General features: G+C 42.4%; 1 pseudogene; it reads right to left on the minus strand.

The window, feature by feature from the left end:
- Positions 1–16,389: 16,389 nt before the first annotated feature.
- The window catches only part of LOC145407407 (uncharacterized), a 37,341-nt pseudogene continuing 27,444 nt past the window's right edge, over positions 16,390–26,286 (minus strand).

Here is a 26,286-nt window from a genome sequence, read left to right on the forward strand (position 1 = left end):
AAATTCGTAAAGCTAGCATATATTCTTCACTAATTACAGTATATATACAAGTGGAAATACATGTAATCACTCTCCTTATAACTAACACCATGTTGATTATTTTCACACTATGTAGGGTAGCAGGTTAATCAGAGAGAGCAAACAATCCACCATCTCCATCCTGTGTATCCTCATACATGTGAAAAATCCATTTGGTAATGCATTTTTCTAATTCATTACCAAACGAATTTTTCATTACCAAATTGGCCCACACTTGGTAATGAAAAATACCAAATGGCAACCTGACAGGGGAGGGGGGAGGGGGAGGAAGGAAGGGGTGAAGGGACCATGGTGTAACAGCTGTTTGGCGCCAGGCGGGAATTTCAAATTATGGGAGGGAAAAAAGTCAGATTTTTTTCGAATTTTTTGCTGTTTTTAGCCCATTTTTGGAATATTGGATCCCAGGAGGATTATGTCCGGTTAGTGGGGATGCTCGGATATTGGGCGTTCGGATATTAGAGGGATTACTGTACTTCAAAGACTGATAATTAAACAAGTCATTTATAAGAACCACTGGCTGAGAAACATAATCAGGACATTAGTGCACACTAAGAAAGCCACTCCTCTTTTACCTACACGGCCACCCATTACTCTTCGTCCACCCTATCTTTATCTCTTTTCTATCGCTACTTCAATGGTCACTGCTCCTCTGAACTGTCTGCTTGCATCCCTCCACCTTTACGACGGTCGCGTAGCACCCGTCTGGCAACAAACTCTCATCCTTTTTCTGTCCATCTCTTTCATACAAGAGTTAATAGTTACTCCTAGTCCTTCATGTATGCAACAGGTCAACTCTGGAACTGTCTCCCTCTGTTTGTATTTCCTACTTCCTATGATCTCCAGTCTTCAAACGCAGTGTGTCCAGGCATCTCGAGATAAATGGATCTTGAATTTGGCTCTTTTTTTTTTTTTTTTTTTTCCCTTGGAAGGAACGGTTTGCGGGCTCCTGGCCATTGGTTTCTTCTTCCTTGCATCAAAAATTTGCTGGCAGTTCAAAAATTATTCCAACAATAGATTTGATTTTATGTACGACTTGTTTCTGTTGTCTCGCCTGAATGACGTGAATTCAGATTGGAAGAGAGAGATGGCGACTGAAAATGGCCCTGGATTGATAACTTTAATCTGAACGTGGTTAGAATGAGGTAGCATGACTGGACTGCAGCTGAGGTGTATTGAGTGGATGTGGACAGACTTAACCCGATATTCTTGTCGGGTATGGACGCTCTCTAACACCTCTTCCTTAGCGATTTAGTTTTAGATATGGCTGGTTGATATTCTTTTGCACGTTAGTGATGCAGAGAATGGCGATACTGGACTATGTAACACGGAGAAGGGCAGTCAGGTGTAATAAGCATAATAAGATGCTTAGGAAAAGGTGTTAGGGTGCTTCCTTACCTAATTCGATCCATGTAGACTTAAACGGATCGGAATAAACATGACCTGACTGAAATGGAAACGATGATAGATAGACAGATAGATAGATAGATAGATACAGACAGATAGGCAACTTCTAGCCACCACCCACTCCCTTCCTCTCCCTCCCTTTGCTTCGGACATCTCTTAGACCTCTCTCTTCCTCTCCCTACATCTCTTAGACCTCTCTCTTCCTCTCCCTACATCTCTTAGACCTCTCTCTTCCTCTCCCTACATCTCTTAGACCTCTCTCTTCCTCTCCCTACATCTCTTAGACCTCTCCCTACATCTCTTAGACCTCTCTCTTCCTCTCCCTACATCTCTTAGACCTCTCTCTTCCTCTCCCTACATCTCTTAGACCTCTCTCTTCCTCTCCCTACATCTCTTAGACCTCTCTCTTCCTCTCCCTACATCTCTTAGACCTCTCTCTTCCTCTCCCTACATCTCTTAGACCTCTCCCTTCCTCTCCCTACATCTCTTAGGCCTCTCTCTTCCTCTCCCTACATCTCTTAGACCTCTCTCTTCCTCTTCCTACATCTCTTAGACCTCTCCCTACATCTCTTAGGCCTCTCTCTTCCTCTCCCTACATCTCTTAGATCTCTCTCTTCCTCTCCCTACATCTCTTAGACCTCTCCCAAAATACCTCAATTAAGTCCTCCCTTACTCTACGCCTCTCTAGCAAATGCAGATCAGTCTTTTCAGTCTGTCTTCATACGATAGGTTCCGAACATCATGTATCATTTTGTCATTCTTCTCTGTACATTTTCTAACGAGTTAATATTCATTCTATAGTAAGGACACCAAAATTGTACTGCGTAGTCTAAATGTGGCCTTACTAATGCCAGGTAAAGTTGCAGTATTACTTTTGATGACCTATTGCTCAGCTTCTCGAAATAAATCCTAGGACCCTATTTACTTTATTTCTCGCATCAATACACTGTTGCCTTGGTTTAAGATCATTACTAACCATAACTCCTAGATCCCTCTCGCATTCCAATTTGCTAATTTCTTTGTTATCTAAGCTGTATTTTATGCCTCCAATGGTCTTGCCTACCACAGGCTGGATAGCATCATTATGTGGCTTAACCACAGGCTGGTTAAAACCATCGTGTGGCTTAACCACAGGCTGGATAGCACCATCATGTGGCTTAACCACAGGCTGGATAGCACCATCATGTGGCTTAACCACAGGCTGGATAGCACCATCATGTGGCTCAACCCTTTCAGGCCACAAATAGGTCCAGCCTGAGAAGCTGCATTTTTTTTACCAAAAAATCAAGGTTTGTAAATTTAGACACATAATATTCATGCATAAGGAACTAATACTCATCTGTCCACAAAATATTAGTGCTCTACTTACCACATAAGAGCCGGAATAACCATGGGAAGCTGCAGAGCAAGTGGTGTGTGGTGTCTCAAGCCAGTGGATTTCTGTACACAAAATGACAGAGAAACACTCCTACTAACCTAAAATCATAAATCTGTGTTTATTTCTTCACAACTGGATTGTGTAATACCTAGGAAATGAATAAATATTGAAAGAAATACTGATAACCTTCACCTGCTGCATGCCACAGTTTTGAGTCGCTGGCAAATAGGCGAGCCATGAGACCCGTACTGTTACAGCCACGATCGTGGCCATGAAACCCGTACTGATACAGCCACAATCATGGCCAGGAGACCCATACTGATACAGCCATGATCGTGGCCTGGAGACATGAATGGGTTAAACATGGGGTGGATAACACTGTCTCGTGGCTGAACCACATGATAGATACCACGGTCTCATTTTTGCCATGCCTGGCCACAGCTATCCTGAGATAGTTTTCTGAACTTCCCTTTATCTCTTCACCTGTGAACACCGCTGGGATGTCCTTGAGTAGATATGGATGCAGGAGCATTGCTTCAGCCCTGTGACAGACTAACAGCTTTTAGCATTCCTCCCAGATCTTTACAGCAGTGACTCTTACCACCTTTGCTGGGTCAGCCCTAACCTTGGGTCACCATTCCCAGTCTTCAGATTAGTAGCCCATCCTTTTACCAGGATTTCTTTTACCTTGTTGAGAGTAGACACATTGGTACCATCCCAGATCACTGATGGTCGACCCATCCCACCCTAGGATTGACCCTGTCCAGAGGATTAACCCTTAGACTTACCAATGACGACCTGGGTCGTCATGCGTTTGTCAACCTCTGATGTCAGTATGACGACTTTGCCCATCATCCAATGTAATCTCTAAAGAAATATTTAGGGAGTCGTCATTTTTGTTAGATGACGGGCTAAAGTGGGTGGAGCTAAGCCTACCACAGCTGGCACGTGCGTGCTCACTTGGTTTGCTTGGCTCAGTGTGGTGTGAGGTTCCTCACTGGTAGGATGTACACCTCTTGACCTCCCGCCAAACACTTATGCTCCTTTTTCTCGCATATATATGCCTTATTATTATTTAAGAAATTACAACAAATAATGGATTATTGGAAAGGAAATTTATTCTGCTACGTATTGAAGCACAAAATATTATTACTTTTTGAATATTTTTTTTTTTTTGGCGAATATTTTTTTTAAAGGACAGTGTAAAACTAGCATGTCAGCTAACTTCTACTCACTTTTTTTGCATTTTATTTTGAATATACCTGTATTGTCTTTTTGGACAATGTATGACAGAGCAAAACTCTTCATCTTCAAAATGAGACCAAAGTGGCCTTCTAAGATGAATATTAACTTTCCTATGAGCGTTAGAAGTAAAATGTCTCTATGCGACTGTTCTGAAGGCTCTCAAGCGAGAGTTATGCGCACAGCCAGAATTTATGCTCCTCCCTTCACGGGAAAAGGTTAAGATCCTCTCCTTGGATAAGGCCCAAGTAATCAGGGCCAAATTAACTTTCTGGGGGCTGTAGCAAGACCACCAGTTGTAGGCTAAACCAGATATTGCGGCTCCTACCCAGGGAAGCAGCCCCCATCAAGAGGTCTTGTGTGATGCCAGTCACTGTAATGTTATCATTTATCAATTTATTTGAATTTTTATTTAATTTTTTTTTGTTTTCAATGGTGGGGGCCTTGACTGTGAGGTATCCAGCCTAGTGATTAATCTATCCTTACAAGTAACCTCTTGACTGGACATAATTAGTTGACACCAAGCCATTGTGAAGGACTGTCCTGTCTTAACATGGGCACTGTCTTTTGAATCACACTCTGAATCCTTGTTTGTGATGCCATCCCATTGTGAATGACTGTCCCATCATAATATGGGCACAGCACATCTTGTGTCTAGTAGATCACACTCTGAAAACCTATTGATGGCTAAGCTGACTCCATTCCTTCTTTACCCCTGCACAGTTTTTGACTTTATACACAGGTTTTATTTGCCCGTGTAGAGTACGACTGTCATGTGTGGGGATGCTCCCCAAGTACAGCTCTTCTCAACAAGGTGGAGTCAAAGGCTTTTCGTCTCATTAACTCTCCCCCTCTTACTGGCTCCCTTCAACCTCTGTCTCTTTGCCGCACTGTTGCATCTTTATCTCCTTTTTATTGCTACTTCAATGGTCACTGCTCGTTTGAACTGTCTGAATCCCTCCACCTTTACAACAGGCGCATAACACCCGTATAGCAACAAACTCTCATCCCTTTTCTGTCCAACTCTCTAATGCAAGAGTTAACTGATACTCCCAGTCCTTCATTTATGCAACAGGTCAACTCTGGAACTGTCTCCCTCTGTCTGTATTTCCTGCTAGCTATAATCTCCAGTCTTTCAAACGCAGTGTGTCAGGCATCTCAAAATGACTGGATCTTGAATTTGGTTCTCTCTTGTATTTTGTGTTTTTCTTGGATGGAGAAGTTTGTGGGCTCCTGGTCTTTGGTTCCTTCTTCCTAGCATTGAAAAAAGAAAAAAAAAAATCATCCATCCATCTACCATCCAATCCTTTGTTGCCCCATGAGAAGAGTAGGAGCCCGGGGCTAGGTACGTTGGTTCTGACATTTAAAAGTCACCAGCCTCACTCATCCCTGAGTGGCATTTCATGAGCAATAAACCCAAACCACCCATTGGATATAAACCTACACAGGCTCAATGTGACTGGAGCGCCTTAATTACTCACTAAACCACCAGGCACCATAATTTGGTTATATGGTTACCCCAGCATAGTAAATGGTTTCCTGGTGTACAGGAAACTATTTGGATTGTCACTCAGTGTAGAGTCACCCATGGGCAGAAGGAAGAGGAAAGAATGAAGGAAAGAAAGACAGAAGAGGAAGTGTAAAGTCACCCATAGGCAGAAGGACAAGGAATGAATGAAGGAATGAAAGACAGAAGAGGAAGGAAGAGAGGAAAGGGCATACATCCAAACCAGCACTATATCGAGTGAGTGGATGGTGAGTGCCTCACTTCCCACCAATTGGTGTCATCCAGCCATCATAAATGATCATCACATCCTACCTCAAAAATAACATGGTTATACTTACCATTCCTCTTTCTTCTGTCCACGGGTGACCCTACACTGAGTGACAAGCCAAATGGTTTCCTGTACATCAGGAAACCATTTACTATACTGGGTGGTAACCTTATAACCAAATTATGACACCTGGTGGTTTAGTGGGTAATTAAGTTGCTCCAATTGGACCGAGCCTGTGCAGGTTTACATCCACAGGATTGTTGGAGTTTATTGCTCACATAATTACACTCAGGTATGAAAGAGGTTGGTCACTCACATCTTAATTGTCAGGACCAACTTGCCTTGCCCAGGGTTCCTATGCCTCTCATGGGGCAACACTTGACTGTATGATGAATGAATGAATTAATATACTTTCAACACATTCCTGCATCTTTTTCTTTCACAGCCATTAAAACTTTATCATATCTTGCCCTTCTGCCCAGTTCCATCGTGCCCTCTGATTACATGCCTTCATACAGCCGTTTTCTCAGTCGCCTAAGCACCCGAATCGGGCACCCGCTCCCGAGCCTCGGACGCCAGCACCCGAAAACTGAGATTGGTTTTCTCAGGCAATGAATTTCTTGGGTGCGAGCGCCCGAGCCTCGGAACCTAGCGCCTGAGTGACCTGCACTGAGCTGGCAATACTGACCAGGCCCACCTATGGTAGTTAGCAGTACTTTACTACCAAATGGTGACCAATCATATTTAATTTTGCATAAATATAGGTATATTATATTTTGGGTAGTTTTTGGCATGGCCAAAATCATTTTAAAAGTGTGTTTTGAATGATTGGTCAGCAAGAGGAGCCAAGGTCACTCACTTACGGAACATTTACCCACATTACCAATGGTTTAAAGTATCTTAATTAAGGCAGGAAACATGATTTGGTATTGTTTTAAGCGTCTATCTGAATGTACAACAAGTACATAATACTTTCTCCATCCACCTGCAGTGGTTACCATCAGCCAAGGCAGACGATGGAGCTGGTTTGTTGACGATAGCTAGTATTATTGTGGCTGCACCATACTCTTGTAAAACATTTGGGAGTGTACAAATTTTTAACAATACTCTGCATCAAACATCGAAATAATATGTACTGACGTTACCCAGTACATACCACACGTATTTTCACCTATTATTTTTAAAAATAAACATAAATTTTACAGCGGCCTGCCCAGCTCGGATGGTGTACCCTGCCCGATTAACAGTCGGGTGCTTCCACCCGATTGTTCCAATAATGGCCGGGTCACAGGCCTCGGAAATGCCACTGAGATAACCAAATCGTTCCCGGGAGCTAGCAGACGACCTCGGGTGTGGAGTCAGAGGCGACTGAGAAAACGGCGGATAATATGCATTTATTTGGATGTAAGCTGTTCCTATTACACTGGACATCTAGTGCATGGTAATTGGGGTGAAAAAATACACTTGGTGAAAAATGTGCATTGCAAACATATCATGTACTAATGCTATTAAGGGTGACATATCTTACTTGATTTTTGCCTTTTATTTTTCATGACATGCTTGACATTAGTGATCTAAGCACCCGGCCAGTGCTCTATCTTGCAGTTAAAGTGCCCCCGCTCCCCCGCCATAAAGGAAAAACTTGAGTACAAAGCACTGTAAAAATTGTGTTCCATTAGACCTGCCCAAGTAAATTGAAAACACTTAAAGCACACTCTCACTACAAGGTGGAGCACTTGCCATATGCTTAAACACAATTATCCCTTAGTAAAATGTATTAAAAAAAAGGTAAGTGCTGCTCAGAAAACCAACAGTACATACATGTACAATATTTTTGTGTACAGATGTAGAACTATCACAGTGAACAGCCCTCTCCTAATGCAGTGCACCCTCAATATAACCAACTACTGAAACTGGTACCAAACCCTTGACGTTAAAGCCAAACACCATGCTGTTCAGTAAATTCCCAGGCGTTATGACTTTTACCAAACAAAAATTGTTAAATATACAGCACTGAACCATATAACCAACCCATACATGCTCCCTACATGTCATGAAGTGGGTTGGTGGAGGGTTAGTGCCCCTCCCCATAAAACAAATAACTCAGAGTCAATGGCCACCCCTTACAGGATTATGGCGTCTGGCAATAGACAGATAGATAGATAGTTTGCCTGTATACTCATACACAAAAACATCAGGTAGGTCTAAATGGTTCTTTTTCTCAATAAATGCTCTATTTACTAACTGATATGTTGATTCTTAACTTTTTGGGAGTAACTGCACTGCAGATAAAGACTGCAAATAGATTTTAGATAAATAATATGTTTATTCTAACCTTTCTGGAAGTAATTGCACTGCAATGAAAGACTGCAAGTAGGCCTTGGATAAATCTATGTTCATTCGTCGTTCAGTATTTATAAGGAAAATGTGGGTAAAGGGAACTCACACTGTACATTACCTGTTACATTAGAGTAAATGCTACATATTAGACAATAGTAAAGCAAACAGTACAGAACAGCTGCATGTACAATAAACATAAAAGAAAAAAAATGCATTCCACCACTGGCACAGATAGTCACTGATAACCACCACAATCCTGAAGTATACTGTACACTGCCTATACATTACTGTACACTTGCTGTTCAATATTTACAGGGAAAGTGTGGGTAAAGAAAAATCACTGTACATTAACTGTGACTTACAGTAACTAGTGTACAACATATTAGCAAATACCAATACAAACAGTACATAACAGCTGCATGTACATTAAACATGTGTTTAATGCACACACACAGTGTGTGTGTGTGGGGGGGGGGGGGACACCATGCTGGTAGGTGTTTCCTGTGTGTCCATCCTATTACCAAACAAAACCCGTTAAATGAACATAGTGTTCACCCAACTCAGTAGTGGTCGATTAAACTGAAATTCATTAAAAGACGGTTCAGTATATCAAGGGTTTACTGTACCTAGAGTTTCATATTATTTTATTATTTCATTTTTTCATTCCTCCGTCATCCAATTCTACGCTGCCCCATGAGAAGCATAGGAGTCCGGGGCTTGACAAGTTGGTCCTGACATTTAAGATAGGAGTGATCAGCCTCACTCATCCCTGAGTGGCATTACGTGAGCAATAAACCCCAACCACCTATTGGATATAAACCTTCACCGGCTCAACTGGAGCGCCGTAATTACCCACTAAACCATCAGGTGCCATAATTTGGTTATATGGTTACCACCCAGCAAAGTAAATGGCTTTGTGGTGTACAGGAAACCATTTGGCTTGTCACTCAGTGTAGAGTCACCCACAAGCAGAAGGAGGAGGAAAGAATGAAGGAAAGAAAGACAGAAGAAGGAGTGTAAAGTTAACTGTAGGCAAAAGGATGATGAAAGAATCTATCTATCTCTTGCCAGACACATCAATCCTGTAAGGGGTGGCCACAAACAAATTGCCTCCATGTCGCTCTGTCCCCTGCCATTTCACTGCCCTGCTCCCAGCTCACACCCCCCTCTCTCATATACCTCTCCACTCCATCCCTCCATCTCATCCTTGGCCTCCCACTCCCTCCCTCCACCTCACCCACATACACTTGTCTCATCAGTCTCTCACTCTCCATCCTCTCCACATGGCCAAACCACCTAAATGTGTTTGTCCTAATACTTCCTATCAAATCCATATCCACATGACAATACTCCTTTACTTTCTCTTTGTCAGTTTGTCTCTCCATGTGACTCTACATGATCCTCGCAAATAACTCATTTCCGCTGCTCTCACTCTTGATTTACGTCCCTCCAACAAGGTCCTGGCTTCACTTCTATACGTTACAGTTGGTATCACAATACTGTTATGTAGTAGCTTTTTCATTTCCATTTTCACTTCCCTGTTTCTTATCACTCCTTTCAAGGAACCAGCAACCTTTCTTCCTTGTTGTAACCTTTCAAGCACTTCACCCTCTAAACTTCCAGCCATACTCATTATCTAAGTACTTAAATGCACTCACATTTTCCACTTCCTCCTCATCCAACCTTACTGTAGATTCACTGACTTCACTTCTTTGGAAGGCCATAACTTTTCTCTACATTCACCTATAGATTCTGTTTCTTACACTCCCAAACTCACCAAGCCTTGCAGCTCCCCTTCGTCTTCACTTAACAACACAATATCATCTGCAAACAACAGTACAGGGAGTTTCCAAACACTGCCCTCTCTCACTAGGGCTGCTCCAACATCTACTGCCCTACCTTATATCTCTTTTACAACCCCATCCATATACAGATTGAACAACCATGAAGATATGACATATCCCTGTTTCAATCCAACCTACAAAAAGAAAAATTCACTCAGTTCACTATCCACATGCACTGCAGCCTTAGCACCATCATACATACTCTCCATGGCATTCAACAACTTCCCATCTACTCCATATAGTCTTAACACTTTCAACAATCCTTGTCTATCCACCCTGTCATATGCTTTACCCAAATCCATGAAGGCCACATACAGCTTCTTTTCCTTCTCCAGAAACTTTTCCTCTAAAGATCTAAGAATGAATATCTGATCTATACAATCTCTTCCCTTCCTAAAACCTCACTGTTCTCCAACTAATTCCTTTGTTATTTCCCTAACTCTGTCAATAAGTACCCTACTATATACTTTTCGTATTACACTAAAAAGACAAATGCCCCAGTGATTACCACACACTTCTTTTTCACCTTTTCTTTTGTACAGGGGAATAATTATACCTGACTTCCAATCCTCTGGGACTCTACCTTCCTCCCAGGCCAATGTGCACATCTTCCACATCCATTCTACTACTATCTCTTCCCCATGCTTCAGCATTTCACCACACAGTCTGTCAATTCCTGGGGCTTTCCCCATTTTAACTTTCTTCATTGCTTCCACAACTTCCATCCTACTAATTTCTTCCTCTCTTCTCACATCCCTCCTTCTCCCAGCCATTCCCCAGCCACTTATACTTGCATTACTTTGATTCTCTATGTTCAACAACTCCTCAAAGTGTTCTCTCCATCTGCTCACTTTTTCTTCCTTCTCCACTAGTAATCTACCATTTTTAACTTTTACTCCCCACCTAACTTCTTTGGCACCCTGTCTAACTCTCTTTACCTCTTTCCAGAATATATTCTTACTGTACATTACATCCACTTTACACTCAAATTCCTTCAAATTTCCTCATCCACTCTCTTCTTACTCTCTCTTACTAATCTTTTTACTTCTCTCTTCCCCTCTACATATAACTCCCTCTTCCATCTCTCAACTTCTTCCACACCCATTTCTCATCCATTCACTATATGCTTTCTTCTTTTGTGCCACAGCCTGTCTCACCTCTTCATTCCACCATGCTGTTCTCTGCACCCTCTTTCGTCTTTTCACCCCATACACCACCCCATTTGCTGCACAGATTTCTTCTGTGAATATCTTGCACGCACCTTCCACGTCCTCATCTGATCCAATCCATATTTACCCAATCACTCCTCCATTTCCCTCTTAAATTCTGCCTTTTCTCCCTCCTCTTGTAAGTTTTCCACCCTCCTTGTATGCACTACTTCCTCCTGTCCTTCCCTTCTTCTATTTCTTCATTTCATTTGGACTCTGATTCAGAAAGTCCACTCCCCCAACCTGCATATACTTTTGGGTCCATTAAACATCTTCTCATCCTTTCATCCACACACACATAATCAATCATTGCCTTCTGTTCATTCAGTTCACCACCAATGCTTCTCATCACTCCCCACATATACCTATAGATCATTTTGTGCCTGAAGAGGGTATTGGCTATCACCAACCCCCTCCTGGCACAAATGTCCACTAAAACACTGCCATTCTCATCCATCTTGCAAGCACAACTCGCTCACCAACTACTCCCTCCACCTTTGCATTTCCTTCTTTTCCATTCATACCTCCAATCAAAAACAAAAGAAAGAAGAAAAGAGAGAAAAGAGGATGGAAGAAATGAAGGATGGAGGAGAGGAAAGGGCAGACACCCATGAGCAGCACTACATCGAGTGAGTGGATGGTGAGTGCCCCCATGTACCACTGATTATCACCCATGGTTAATAATGTCTTAGCTCAGTAGATCATAATATGACATGCTGCATTAGGTGTGGCCTGCCACAAGTACCAACAGTAGCTAAAGGGGCACTTCAGAACTAAGCACTCACAAGCAGTTTTTTTTTTTTTTTTTCCTACAACCCACTTTTTATTAAATTGGCAATCCAGGATAAGAGATAAAACATGTCTTCTCCCTCACTTGTTAGTGAATGGCACCTTGCCTGCTTAAAGCCTGATTTCTTCTTCAAGCTTTGCCTCATTCATCATAACTATATAATTGTTCTCACACCTGAATGAATTGTCAGGTGCCAAGTGAATAAGAATTTTTTCTGAACAGTTTTCCAGTCACCACATTTCAAATTTTTTTCACTCCTGAACTGCTACTGGAGAGGACTTAAAACTATTTACCCATTCATCACACATGAATTTCCCCACTCCTTAACCCCTAAAGCGCGGCCGTCGACAGCCGACCCCCCCCTTGTGGTGGGGTTGTATCGCAGTCTGAGTACCTGTAGGAAAATATTTGCCAAAAATCAGAGATTAACCCTAGAACATTATAATTCTTATGGCAGATAGTACTTACATTCAGCTTTCTCCTGAGACAGGTGTTGAGCCTTCGTGGACTACCCAAGGACTTGTGGAGACTTGCAAAGTTGGGTAACAAAATCTTCACTTTCACACCTCCAGCAACCCGGTTTCCCCTCTACCACAGCCTCAATCTGTCACAGTACACTTTATACAACAACGTACAGGTAGTTTGGAATCCGTATTTGTACAATAAGCACTGGAAATAAGGCTACAATCAACAGAGCGTATGGCTGACATGCAGCGCGGCGGCGGTCTTCCCGTCACTGAACAAACATTTCCCTTTTCACAGCTAAAAACACGTATACTACATTATTTTCCTTCACAGTACTTCCCAAAGGCTCGCATGGCACTATTACAGCCATAAAAATCACTGTCACTGCCAGCATTGTGAAGCAGGAATGACTTTATTCTCGCTCCTGTCGGCCACTCGCACTTCATTTCTATCGCTCACTTTCACTCTCGCTGTCAGTTTAGTACCTTATTCATCAGTGTCACTGTCATTACTTATAAAAATAATATTTTCTACACACCAAACTGTCACTGTCATAACACCGAATAGAAAAATATGCTTTCAACTTCTTACACTGGAGTGACTGTCACTCTCAATACTGATATTATTACTATGTACAATAATTTACACTGAAATCACTGTCACTGTCAGTGCTTTTACAACTACATACACTAATTTACAATCAACAGACTGTCACTGTCAGTATGTACAAGAAAACTAAACACTAGTATCACTGTCACTCTCAGTATTATTTACATATTTTTACCCTTATTTTCAATATCTACTCAGGCTGTGGTGGTCAAAGAAACACGGGTAAGCGCACAGGGGAATCTGACACTCTGCACTGCAAGGAGGTGCGTCTAAAAGTTCGTTCTTGCTGGTTAGTGTGGCTGCAAACATGGCACCTCCTCCGTGCTTTCCCCCTCTTGGCAGTGCTAGGCAGTGGCTCCAGGCGGTGTCGCTGAAGGTAGTCCTGGCACTGCAGGCAGTCTGGAGGTGTCTGTGAGTGGCGCCTGGGACCTGATGGCAGTACCTGCCCAAAACGCTGAAGCAGCTGGTAGACACAAGTCTTAGAAAACCACCTGAGAGAGTAGTTAGCTGGCTTCCTGTTCTTCATCTTATACAGGATGAAGGCGTTCAGCATGCACATATCCAGCAAGTGCAAGAACACCTTCCTGTACCAGCGACAGTTCCTCCTCAGGCAGTCAATCTCTCCGATCATCACATCGGACTTGTCCACCAGCCGCATATTGACGTTGTAGTCAATTACAGCGTCAGGCTTGATCACAGGATCGCCAGTCCTTCTGTCGACCTTCCTTGTGGCTTGCATTTCCCCCTTGTGGACTGTGGTGAGCATAATGACGATCCTCTTGTCGTGCCACCGTATCGCCAGCATCTTGTCGGATTTTTTCAGGTGCACGTCTCCCCGCTTTGATCTTTCAGCCTCGGGGAAGGCAGGGTAGTGTGCCCTATTGCTCCTGACAGTGCCACAGGATCCGACGCCATGCTCTGAAAGGTACTTGGAGAGTTTGGGAGCTGTATAATAATTGTCCGTATACAGGACATGATTCCTGCCAAAGTACTTTTCCAGAAGCACTTTCACCACAGAGCCAGAGAATCCAAGGAGGTTAGTCTTGTCCAAGTCCACATTGCTGGCGGTGTAGATAACGAAGTCTAGGATAAACCCCGTCTTGCAGTCGCACAGCACGAAAAACTTTATTCCAAAGCGGTGGCGTTTGCTTGGAATATACTGCTCGAACCGAAGACGACCCATGAACAAAACCAAGGACTCGTCGATCACTACTTTCTTGAAGGGCCGAAGGAACGTCATAAACCTGTCCTTGATCAGGTTCAGGATTTCCCTCACTTTCCATAGGGGGTCAGTCTGGGAAGGCTCATCGTTGTTGGAAAAGTGAAGGTACGTCATGAGTTGCCTGAAATGATCCCGAGTCATGTACTTGTTGAAGATGGGTGTGGGGCAAAGATCGTCAGCACTCCAGTACTCCTCGAGCTTGTGCTTCCAGTTATGTGGCATCAGAAGCATCAAGCCGATGAATATAAATAGTTCCCGGATCGTCATAGGAACCCATGCTGCCATCCGCGACGTGGATGGCGTTGCACCTTCACCTTGATGAACTGCAGCACATTGTCCTTCGTACCTGTTTGTCTTGGTACAAATCTGCTCCATGACTTGGTTATCCAGGAAGGCTAACAGATAGTCCAAGCATTCACCACCCTCGGGGACAGGGAAGTCAGCCTGGATCCCACACCCAGTGGAATCAAAGGGCAGATCCTCTGGCACAAAATCAGAGCTCTCAGACCACACGAAGGCGTCCAGAGTGCCCTGCCTAGGCTGGGAGTGGGTGGGTGCGGCGGGGGGTGAGGCAGGCCGTGTGGCAGTGGGTGAGGCAGGCGGTGAGGCAGTGGGTGAGGCAGGCCGTGTGGCAGTGGGTGAGCTAAGTCGTGCCTGTGTGGTGGTGGTGGTGGTGGGGAGAGTTGGAGAAGGTTCAAGGTCACTCGCAGTAGGCTGGGTGGTGAGTTGCCTAGTGAGGTAAACCTTACCACTAATTTTACCACTAGGAGACACTTTCCTACTCATGCCAGCACGAACACGGGGCCTACGGAAACCTCTACGAATACCAGACTGCCTACTTCCCTTCCGAGGTGGTGAAGGAGACTCCGAAGACTCAGGAGAAAGCACAGCAGATGAAGATGACGAGAGAATGGAGCTGGGGGTGCGAGGCGGTATGGCGGCGGCGTGACCTGGGGTTGGGGACAATGGCTGGCCTGAGGAGAACAATGGCTGGGAACCAGGGTCACCACTTCGCTTCCTCTTGGCCCCCTTGCCATACGCCACTCCCTTCTGCACTGGAGCCTTGCCTGACGAGGTGCTAGGCACAGGAATTGTCTCTTCCTGCACCTCAGACTCAGCACTCGATAAAGTGTCTGATTCAGCAAGGCTCGATAACACCGCAACGTCACTACCGTAGTCCATAGAGGCTTTCAGTAATTCTAGGCCTATAGCAGACTCACTCAGGCCCTTTGCACTCCCTAGTAAGGGTTTTGACGGGGTAGAGGTCGCAAAAGCCCTTTTTCGGAGGGCTTGAAGGCACTGACTCGGAAGAGCTAGAATTTGACATGGTGTCACCTTGAAAGAATGCGGTAAACTGACGCTAAACAGGGGCAAACCGCGCGAAAAAAAGCTAGTGTGACAACTGGGGAAACAAGCATTTCCAATTAGCATAAAGTGCTTGCGAGAGGAAGGCGCAGATTGACATTTCTGAGCAGTCAGCGCGCTGCCATATATCACGGCAAGGGTGGCCGGGCCGTGGTGCGTGGGTGGGTAAAAAAAAAAAGATACTTGGCAACAACGGAGGTCAGTGGTACAAAGGTCAAGTGTGCTAATAGTAGCAAAAGGGTGGCGGAACTGACAGACAATACCAGCTTGAACCTGCTTGCCCACGGTTATTCAAAATTAACTAGAATCGCAAACGCAACGATCCGCCGTTATGTCCTTTTCGGCGAGCGTCGCAAACGTGACGATCCGTGTTTAAAGGGTTAATGAATTAAACAGTGTTGGATGACATCAGCTGAGTCAACCATTTACCACATTAAGCACACTAGAAACTCTTCCCTCCACAATTAATAGGCGTCTGGCGAGACTGCTTCTCTGACCAAACTGTTTAACACATTCATCACACTTGAAATTCTTCACTCCTGAATGAGTTAATAGGTGCTGTGTGAGACCATGCTTCTGTGCAAATTGTTTACCACATTTATAACACTTGAAATTCTTCACTCCTGAATGAATTAATAGGTGTTGAGTGGGACCAGCCTTCTGTGTAAATTGTTTACCACATTCATCACACCTGAAAATCTTCACTCCTCAATGAATTAACAGGTGTCATGTGAGATTACCTTTCTGTGTAAATAGTTTACCACATTCATCACACTTGAATTTCTTCACTCCTGAATGAATTAACAGGTGTCTGTTTAAATCACACTTCTGTGTAAATCGTTTACCACATTCATCACACCTGAAATTTTCCACTCCTGAATGAGATAATAGGTGTTGAGTGAAATTAAACTTCTGTGCAAATTGTTTACCACATTAATCACACTTGAAATTCTTCACTCCTGAATGAGTTAATAGGTGTCGTGTGAGACCATGCTTCAGTGTAAACTGTTTACCACATTCATCACACTTGAAATTCTTCACTCCTGAATGAACTAACAGGTGTTCATAAAGATGACCCTTCTGTGCAAATAGTTTACCACATTCATCACACTTTAAATTCTTCCCTTCTAAATGAAATAATAGGTGTCTGGTGAGACTACCCTTCTGTATGAATCGTTTACCACATTCATCACACTTGAAATTCTTCACTCCTGAATGAGTTAATAGGTGTCGTGTGAGACCATGCTTCAGTGTAAACTGTTTACCACATTCATCACACTTGAAATTCTTCACTCCCGAATGAATTAACAGGTGTTGTGTGAGATTACCTTTCCGTGTAAATCGTTTACCACATTCATCACACTTGAAATTCTTCACTCCTGAATGAGTTAATAGGTGTCTGGTCAGATGTTTAATCTGTGCAAATTGTTTACTACATTCATCACACTTGAAATTCTTCACTCTTGAATGAATTAACAGGTGTTCAGAAAGATGACCCTTCTGTGCAAATAGTTTACCACATTCATCACACTTTAAATTCTTCCCTCCTGAATGAAATAATAGGTGTTTGGTGAGACTACCCTTCTGTTTGAATCGTTTACCACATTCATCACACTTGAAATTCTTCACTCCTGAATGAAATAATAGGTGTTGAGTGAGACCAGCCTTCAGTGTAAACTGTTTACCACATTCATCACACTTGAAATTCTTCACTCCTGAATGAATTAACAGGTGTTGTGTGAGATTACCCTTCTGTGTAAATCGTTTACCACATTCATCACACTTGAAATTCTTCGCTCCTGAATGAGTTAATAGGTGTCTGGTGAGATGTTTAATCTGTGCAAATTGTTTACTACATTCATCACACTTGAAATTCTTCACTCTTGAATGAAATAATAGGTGTCTGGTGAGACTACCCTTCTGTGTGAATCGTTTACCACATTCATCACACTTGAAATTCTTCACTCCTGAATGAATAACTGCATGTTGGATAAGACTGTTCTTACAAGGAAATGCTTTACCACATTCTAAACATCTGAACGGCTTGACTTCAGCTGAGGACACTGTGTCCAGGACAGTCTCATTGTCACTGAGGAATATTTTGTCACCCACCCCACACTCTGACTGTTCTTCCTTTACCACCTCCAATATTTTGTCACCCACCTCACACTCTGACTGTTCTTCCTTTACCACCTCCAATACTTTGTCACCCACCTCACACTCTGACTGTTCTTCCTTTACCACCTCCAATATTTTGTCACCCACCTCACACTCTGACTGTTCTTCCTTTACCACCTCCAATATTTTGTCACCCACCTCACACTCTGACTGTTCTTCCTTTACCACCTCCAATATTTTGTCACCCACCTCACATTCTGACTCTATATCTGGTTCTTCCTTTACCACCTCCAATATTTTGTCACCCACCTCACACTCTGACTGTTCTTCCTTTACCACCTCCAATATTTTGTCACCCACCTCACATTCTGACTCTATATCTGGTTCTTCCTTTACCACCTCCAATATTTTGTCACCCACCTCACACTCTGACTGTTCTTCCTTTACCACCTCCAATATTTTGTCACCCACCTCACACTCTGACTGTTCTTCCTTTACCACCTCCAATATTTTGTCACCCACCTCACACTCTGACTGTTCTTCCTTTACCACCTCCAATACTTTGTCACCCACCTCACACTCTGACTGTTCTTCCTTTACCACCTCCAATACTTTGTCACCCACCTCACATTCGGATTCTATATCTGGTTCTTCCTTTACCACCTCCATTATTTTGTCACTCACCTCACAATCTGACTGTACATCTGGTTCTTCTTTTACCACCTCCATTATTTTGTCACTCACCTCACAATCTGACTGTACATCTGGTTCTTCCTTTACTACCTCCAATATTTTATAACTCACCTCACACTCTAATTTAACATTTGGTTCTTCCTTTACCACCTCCATTATATCATTCCTTTCACCTCTCTCAACTTCCACTATACTTCAGTTACTCTACCTTGGTGTTAATGTTACCGTCTACCACCAATAGGAAGACTTACTTTCACTGTACCAATGCTCAGTCATAAGATGCTCCCATTACAATGAACAATGTCAAAAATTCATCACTATTACTGGATAATAATAGTAAATACATAAAATGGATAAAATTTCAACACATATAAAATGGATAAAATTTCAACACAGACTATTATTCCTTCAACCCTTTGGCTGCGACCTATCATTTCTTGGTCATTCCCCTGGTGGCGGCCTAAGTCCCTAAAAATTTGTGCTAATTATAAATTTGTGGTTACTTTTCCAATGGGAAATGACCATGAAGTTCTATTTTTTTAGTGTGATAATGGTCAAAAATGCACATTTCTCTATAAAAAAAACTTTTATGCTATAAGACAAAAATGTGAAAATAAATAATTTTTACTGTTGCGTAATTTTGCAATAATGACGAAATTATTTATGTCAAACAAGGTTTTTCACTTGTATATCTACATTAGACACATGTATAGTTAACTCTCTGTTGGCACATAGAGAAATCAAAACTAACCGTATTTGTTCAAGACCACTGTAATTTTCTGAGAAAAAAAATGAAAAAATAATTAATTTGTGCTATTCTCTAATTTTGCTATAACGACAAGATATTAACTTCAAGCAAGATTTTCCACTTGTACATATACTCTAGACACATGTATACTGTTTGCTGGCACATAAAAGAAATCAAAACTTACTGTATTTAGAGAAAAACAACAAACTTGTAGATGGAAATGTGTTTTTTTCGGCTGTGGACCGTGGTCGCCTGACTTGCCACAAAGAATAATTAGCAGGGCAACCACAGTGGCCTAACACGGCCAAAGGATTAAATATTGCTAACACGTGAATGCTTCTGAACTATAACTTTAAACATACAGGCCATCACTGCTGAGTCAGGCTGTCAGTTCAAGCATATTACCACCGTCTTCCTTATTTCAAATGCTGTTACCTATTGTCTCTGCCGTAAAAGATACTGCAAAGGTTACCACACCAGGTGTATCATCCAAAATCAGCTCCTTTGTGGAAAAAAAAAAAATCTTCCACAGGACACTACATGGATAATAACCCACAAGTTGTTGGCTGAGGTACCTCTTGTTGGATGTGTTAACACAACATAAGATGTGCCCTCAGTCCTGTTTTGTACTTATTATCCATTACTCAGGCAGCACCCTGATGACAACAGTGTTTATGACTGCTTTGCTGTTCTGACTCCAGCTGTGAACCTGAAACAACAGCTGCCATTAGACCAGCATCTCCATGAAGTTAATAACACTGTCCAGTGAACCCTAATTTTGCATGGAGCTCATTTATGCTGTGGGAAAAAAAAAAAAAAAAAGTTCAGATTCATTTTTATGGTTATTCAATTTGCACAGCAATGAAAGACATACGGAAATGTATATAAAAAAAAAAGCGAAAGAAAAAAATGCTGTGTCTTTGTCTTACTAAGGGCTTGTTTGCAAATCTCAGTGTACAACATGAACTGTTATAAACAAAAAATACAATTTATTTAACATTTAATATCACTTTACTGTGACATTCATGATCAATACATCTTTAACCCTTAAAATGTGATGTTCCTTCCATAAGTAATCATCAAGTAACTGCTATGTTACTTTTGGAATGTATTCTGAATTTCCTGCCACCTCATTATTGTGCATCAGAGACATGGATACCATCAATGGTGGCACAGTTTGACAGTAAGCCTGAGTATACTGTAAGCATTCCTGTACTGAAGATAACAGACAACTTTTTAAAGAGCCAAAAGAGGGACCTTTGCAAAAATTTCTGATTCACTTTTCCCCAATACCAAAACAGGAGGATTATTAACCCGCGCTGTCCCGGCGACGTGAATTAACGCGGCAACATTGCAAGGTCCCTAATTTGCACAATTTTCAATTTTCGCGAGTGATTTCGCGAGTGATTTTTGGCACATATACATGGGACACCTTCCTCTATTCCTCTACAAGATGCCAAGCAGGAACAATGTCTTACACCGCATAACCTCCCCCCCCTCCCCCTGCACGCCATTGTCTCGGCAATTCATCTGTTACCAGTGACCTGGCCAATAAAGACATTCAGGGCCAGAGTGTTTTCCCAATCGATGACAATGTGGAGGACAAAGTTTACATAGCATTAGAGGAAGAAACAGTCAGAAATGATGATCAGGAAATGTGGGAAAAAAAAGGTCATGAATGGTGATGAGTTAGTGAGTGAATCAATGCTTATAATGCCTATATTACTGTTTGAAAACCAATATACCGTATTTCGCGGCATGTAAGACGCAGCATTGTGAAAGACGCACCCTAATTCTGGCAGGGCAGTTCTGTGAAAAAAAAGTTTGCCCCAACCAAGACTGCAGTAAGGTTTCTTGATAAGAGCCATTACCACACAGATATACACTCACCTTTCAGAATCTATTCATTACTGATCATCAGCCTTTGGTTTCTTTTTTTTTAAATACAAAGAATGGTACAGGAAAAGAAAACAATGCCCCTTCTTGACAAAACGTAACTGATATGAGCCACTATCACTTAGATACACACTCACCTTTCAGAATCTATTCAGTACTGCTCATCATCCTTTAGTTTCTTCATTTATGTACAAAGAATTATACAGGAAAAGAGAAAAGAAAACAAAACCCCATCTTAACCCCTTAAACGCGGCCGTGAACAGTCGACCCCCCCCCGAGTGGCGGGGTTGTATCGCGGTCTGAGTACCTGTAGGAAAATATTAGCCAAAAATCAAAGATTAACCCTAGAACATTATACTTGGTATGGCAGATAGTACTTACATTCAGCTTTCTCCAGAGATAGGTGTTGAGCCTTCGTGGACTACCCAAGGACTTGTGGAGACTTGCAAAGTTGGGTAACCAAATCTTCACTTTCACACCTCCAGCAACCCGGTTTCCCCTCTACCACAGCCTCATTCTGTCACAGTAAACTTTATACTACAACGTAAAGGTAGTTTGGAATCCATATTTGTACAATAAGCACTGAAAATAAGGCTAAAATCAACGGAGCGTACGGCCGACATGCACCGCGGCGGCGGTCTTCCCGTCACTCAACAAACATTTCCATTTTCATAGCTAAAAACATGTATACTACATTATTTTCAATCATATTAGTTCCCAAAAGATCACCACGGCGCGCTTTTTATTCTGCCTTACGCCCGCCACTTTATTCTCGTTCCTGTCGGCCGCTTGCACTGACTCGGAAGAGCTAGAACTCGCCATAATGTCACTTTGAAAGCCTGCGGTAAACTGACGCTAAACAGGGGCAAAGCGTGAGAAAAAAAGCTAGTGTTACAACTGGGGAAACAAGCGTTTCCTATTAGCATAAACTGCTTGTGAGAGGAGAGCGCAGATTTACAGTTCTGAGCATTCAGAGCGCTGCCATGTATCACAGCCAGGCTGGCCGGGCCGTGGGGGGGGGGGACGGGGGAAAAACGCGATACTTGGCAACAACTGAGGTCAGTAGTACAAAGGTAAAGTATGCTAATTGTAGCTGAAGGGTGGTGGTACTGATAGACAATACCAGCTGGAGCCTGCTTGCCCGCGGTTATTCAAAATTTACTAGAATCGCAAATGCGACGATCCGCCGTTATGTCCTTTTTGCCGAGCGTCGCAAACGAGACGATCCGCGTTTAAGGGGTTAACAAAACGTGACTTCAAACCACGAGGCCATCTCAACTTTGTTGATAAATGTGTATCAGTAAACTGATATAAACACTGTTTTTAATATTTTATGAATTTAAAACCACAAATGAAGTAAATAAACTCTGCTCTTTCATTCACTGACGAAAACATAAAGTACAATGAATGTTCACATCAGTTCATTTATCCTAAAAGAACCCCGTCATATTCCACACCTGTTACGGAATTTCCTCACAATGCCTTGACTCAAGCACAATATCAGACTACTACCATCATTAATCATGCACTCTAACTAACCTGTAATTACCTCCACAAATAATATAAAAAGGTAGCACTTGTAAATACACAAATTACAATGTTTCACAACCAAAGTTCAATATAGCAAGGTTGCTTGGGAACAGGATAGACAGCTGTGTTTACTCTCTTCTCTCAGTATCACTCCTTCACTGTCAGCTATGTTTGCCTTGCAGCATCAACAATTAAAAATGCATGCTTCATTGATCATAATTTACTATAAAGATTCATTTCAAAACATACTGAGTATGGTGAAAACATCCATTGTTACACCTTAGTAACACTGCTGCCTCCCAGTCGCTAGACAGCAGTCTCTACCCCTTCCTCTCAGTATCACTTCCTCACTGTCTGCGATGTTTCCCTTGCAGCATCAACAGTTAAAAATATGTTCTTCACTGATCACAATTTACTAAAAACAGACATTCATCTCAAAACATGTCGAGAATGGTGAAACTCTCCCTTAGCAACACTGCTGCATACCAAGCGCTAGACAACTGTCTCTACCCTCTTCTCCCAGTATCACTCCCTTACTGTCAGCAGTTTTCCTTGCAGCATCAACAAATAAAAATGCATATTTGTCTTATCAGAATTTGCTAAAAACAGACATCCATCTCAAAACATTCGAGTACTGTGAAAACATCCATTTGTGGTCTTAACACTGCTGCCTCCTAGTCACTATGGTACACACACACACACGCACACATGTACACACCACATGCAATACTCGCTCGCCTCTGAAACATTTACATCAGTCAGTTTTGGAGTACCCAGTGGCTTTATTATATGCCAAAAACATCAAAATGTATTTGGTTGTTCAATATAAATATCATCACTTAAGGACATGAAACATCTCAAACAATTTATTCATCCAAACATCGTCAGTGCAAGACTAAAGGTGTACAGCACCATTGATCCTAAATTTTCCATGGTTGCATCTGTCATGATCACCTAAAACCTATATTCACTTCATATTACTGACATGATGAAAATTTCACTTTTCTTCAAATCCTGAGAATTCATCAGTACTTTCCCCAAGTCCTGAAGCATCACTGGAAGTCATCACCACGGTCATCATCACTGTTTCACTGTCACTCTCATACAGTAAATGGTCCTCAGTACCATCCACTGAATTGCTTATACCACACTTCATACGACTTTAACTTGGCAATCGTTTTAACTGAGCACAGGCGCTATTCAGACTTGGGGCATTTGATACAGCCCACATTAACCTCCTCAGTACATGTTTCCTGAACTGAATAAAATCATATGGCGAGCATGAATAAACTACCCTATAAAATACATTGCTGGGCTGAAGGGATTATAATAAGTGGATTATCAGTTCCCTAGCCTGACTCTTCCCACTCCTACTTCCTTAACTACACCCACACCAAACTCTCACCCACACCTTAGGATTCTGGTCGTTTCGGCCGTAACGTCCAAAATGGCAAACGACTTTACAACCTAACCTAACCTAACCAATTTGGACGTTACGGCCTAAATGATCGCCATTGCCGATCATGAGAGCTTTGCTTAGGCAGCAGAGATGCAGAAAGTGAACGTTGTCAATCATTCTGATCGCTCCGTCTGCTAAGAATACAGCAGAAATGGCGGACGCTGATATGAATGCCCGTCAGGCACGCTATTTCAGATATTGTATCAGTTATGCTACTCAGTGAATTTTATCCTATTTTCATTACAAAATACTGTAATTGGGTGTGCCCTGAGTTGCACAGACATTGCTGAAGTACTTCACTTGGCTGAAAAAGTGAAGCTGTAACTTCAGGCAGTACTGTTTAACGTTACAATTGTTTTTCCTGTTCTTCGCTATTGGTATAATAAGACTGTTCACTTCTATGATACTCTTGTCAGGCATGAAACAAAATGTCACTAAGAGAAGCCAACCATATGAGGGTGATTGAATTTCCATATGCGACAAAAATCAATTCTGATGACTTGTCAGGTTCGCTTGCCAGCATCTCTCCAGTATGACTGCTTTGCTAGTTGGTAAGTGGATGGCAAGCAAAGTGGTTATGATTGCCTTTCAGAAGGTTAGCAGACAGTTCACCAGTGAGCAATTAGCTTGCTAGAGTAGGGTGTACGCTAGATGCTAACCTGCTAAGTTGCTAAACCGCTAAACCCCTTGACGGTATTGGCCAGTTGAGCTGAAAACAAACAGTGAATGCTTTGTGTTCTTGATCTTGCGTGTTTTAATATCTGCTGCATATATACACTCACAAAATGTCACAAAAGTAACTGACCTAATTAGGGTTACTGAATTTCCATACGTGACGAAAGTTTGCTTTGATGACTTGGCAGTTTCACTAGCCAGCATCTCTCCAGTATGTTTGCTTTGCTAGTTAGTGAATAGATGGCAAGCAAAGTGGTCATGATTGCCTTTCAGAAGGTTAGCAGACAGTTCACCAGTGATCATGTACGTTTGCTTGCTGGAATAGTGTGGATGCTAAAATGCTAAACCGCTAAATATCTTCACGATGTTTGCCAGTTGAGCTGTAAACAAACCCGCGAAAGTTTTGTGTGTTTCTGATCTCGCGTGTTTCTTAACCCTCTCCGGCACGTTCACGCGATTCGCGTGACGTGGTGTGCTTCCTGAAAAAGCACAGTCACTCGAATCACGTGGTTTAAGCACAAAAATATTCGTCAGAAAAAAAGTTTTCGGCAGATTTGCGTGATTTTTTGATGCATGATAGCGCTGCCAGTACTCCCTGGAGGCAAGTCATTGGCAATGCTGCTTTGCCTTATCTACCTCAGCCCGCTCCCTCCAACCTCAGTGTTTGTCGTGCAGTCAGGCGGTGGTGTTTGACAGCTCGTGGTTCCCTTTAAATCGTCCATAATTCTCCCCCTCTCACCTGAGGCAAAGGCCCTACTGACTCAGTGAGATAATACATTGTATGTGAACATATAGTGACGTGATACTGTCGATGGAACATACATATATGTATTGAAAAGCAATTCTGGCCGTTAGCAATCGTTGGGCCTTGGAGCCAGACGCATGGTCAGTGTAGCGGGGTTTCGCCACTCCGCCCCCCGTAGGCCGTATGGCGTGAGTGGAAATACATATATAAATGAAGCCAAGGCATAAATATATATTGTGTGAAAGATACTGTGGATGGCTTGGTGAAATTATGGAGCCAGCAAGCGTTACGTACAGCATGAAACAGAGTGTTGTGAAGGGGCAAACCTGAAGTCGGGAGGGGAGAATTACCGGTGTTTTAGGGCCGGAATTATTGTGATTCTGATAGTGTAAATGCGTATGGAATTGTATGAAATATACGTCAAACAAGCTGCGAGTTTCCGTGAACGAGTGTGGTGTGTGCTAAAAATAGCGTTGCCTCATACTCTCAGGGAGAGGCTGACTCACACACACACTACATAACTCCTCATCTTCAAATCCCTGGTCTAACTGGATCAACACCCCTGGAGGAAGTGAGTTCTGCAAATTTTGTTGATATATATATATAATAATCTACTACCATTACCTCTCCAACTTTCAGACAAATAACCATTTTCTCCTACAGATTACACATATGAAAGAAAATAAATCTCCACAGCAGTAACTATAGAAGAGTTATGTTTATGTGTAGTAGGTTATAACA

Source organism: Coenobita brevimanus, chromosome 73 (assembly GCF_032717465.1).
Source record: "Coenobita brevimanus isolate Jiangsu-jjx chromosome 73, ASM3271746v2, whole genome shotgun sequence".
In the NCBI taxonomy this organism is placed as follows: domain Eukaryota; kingdom Metazoa; phylum Arthropoda; class Malacostraca; order Decapoda; family Coenobitidae; genus Coenobita; species Coenobita brevimanus.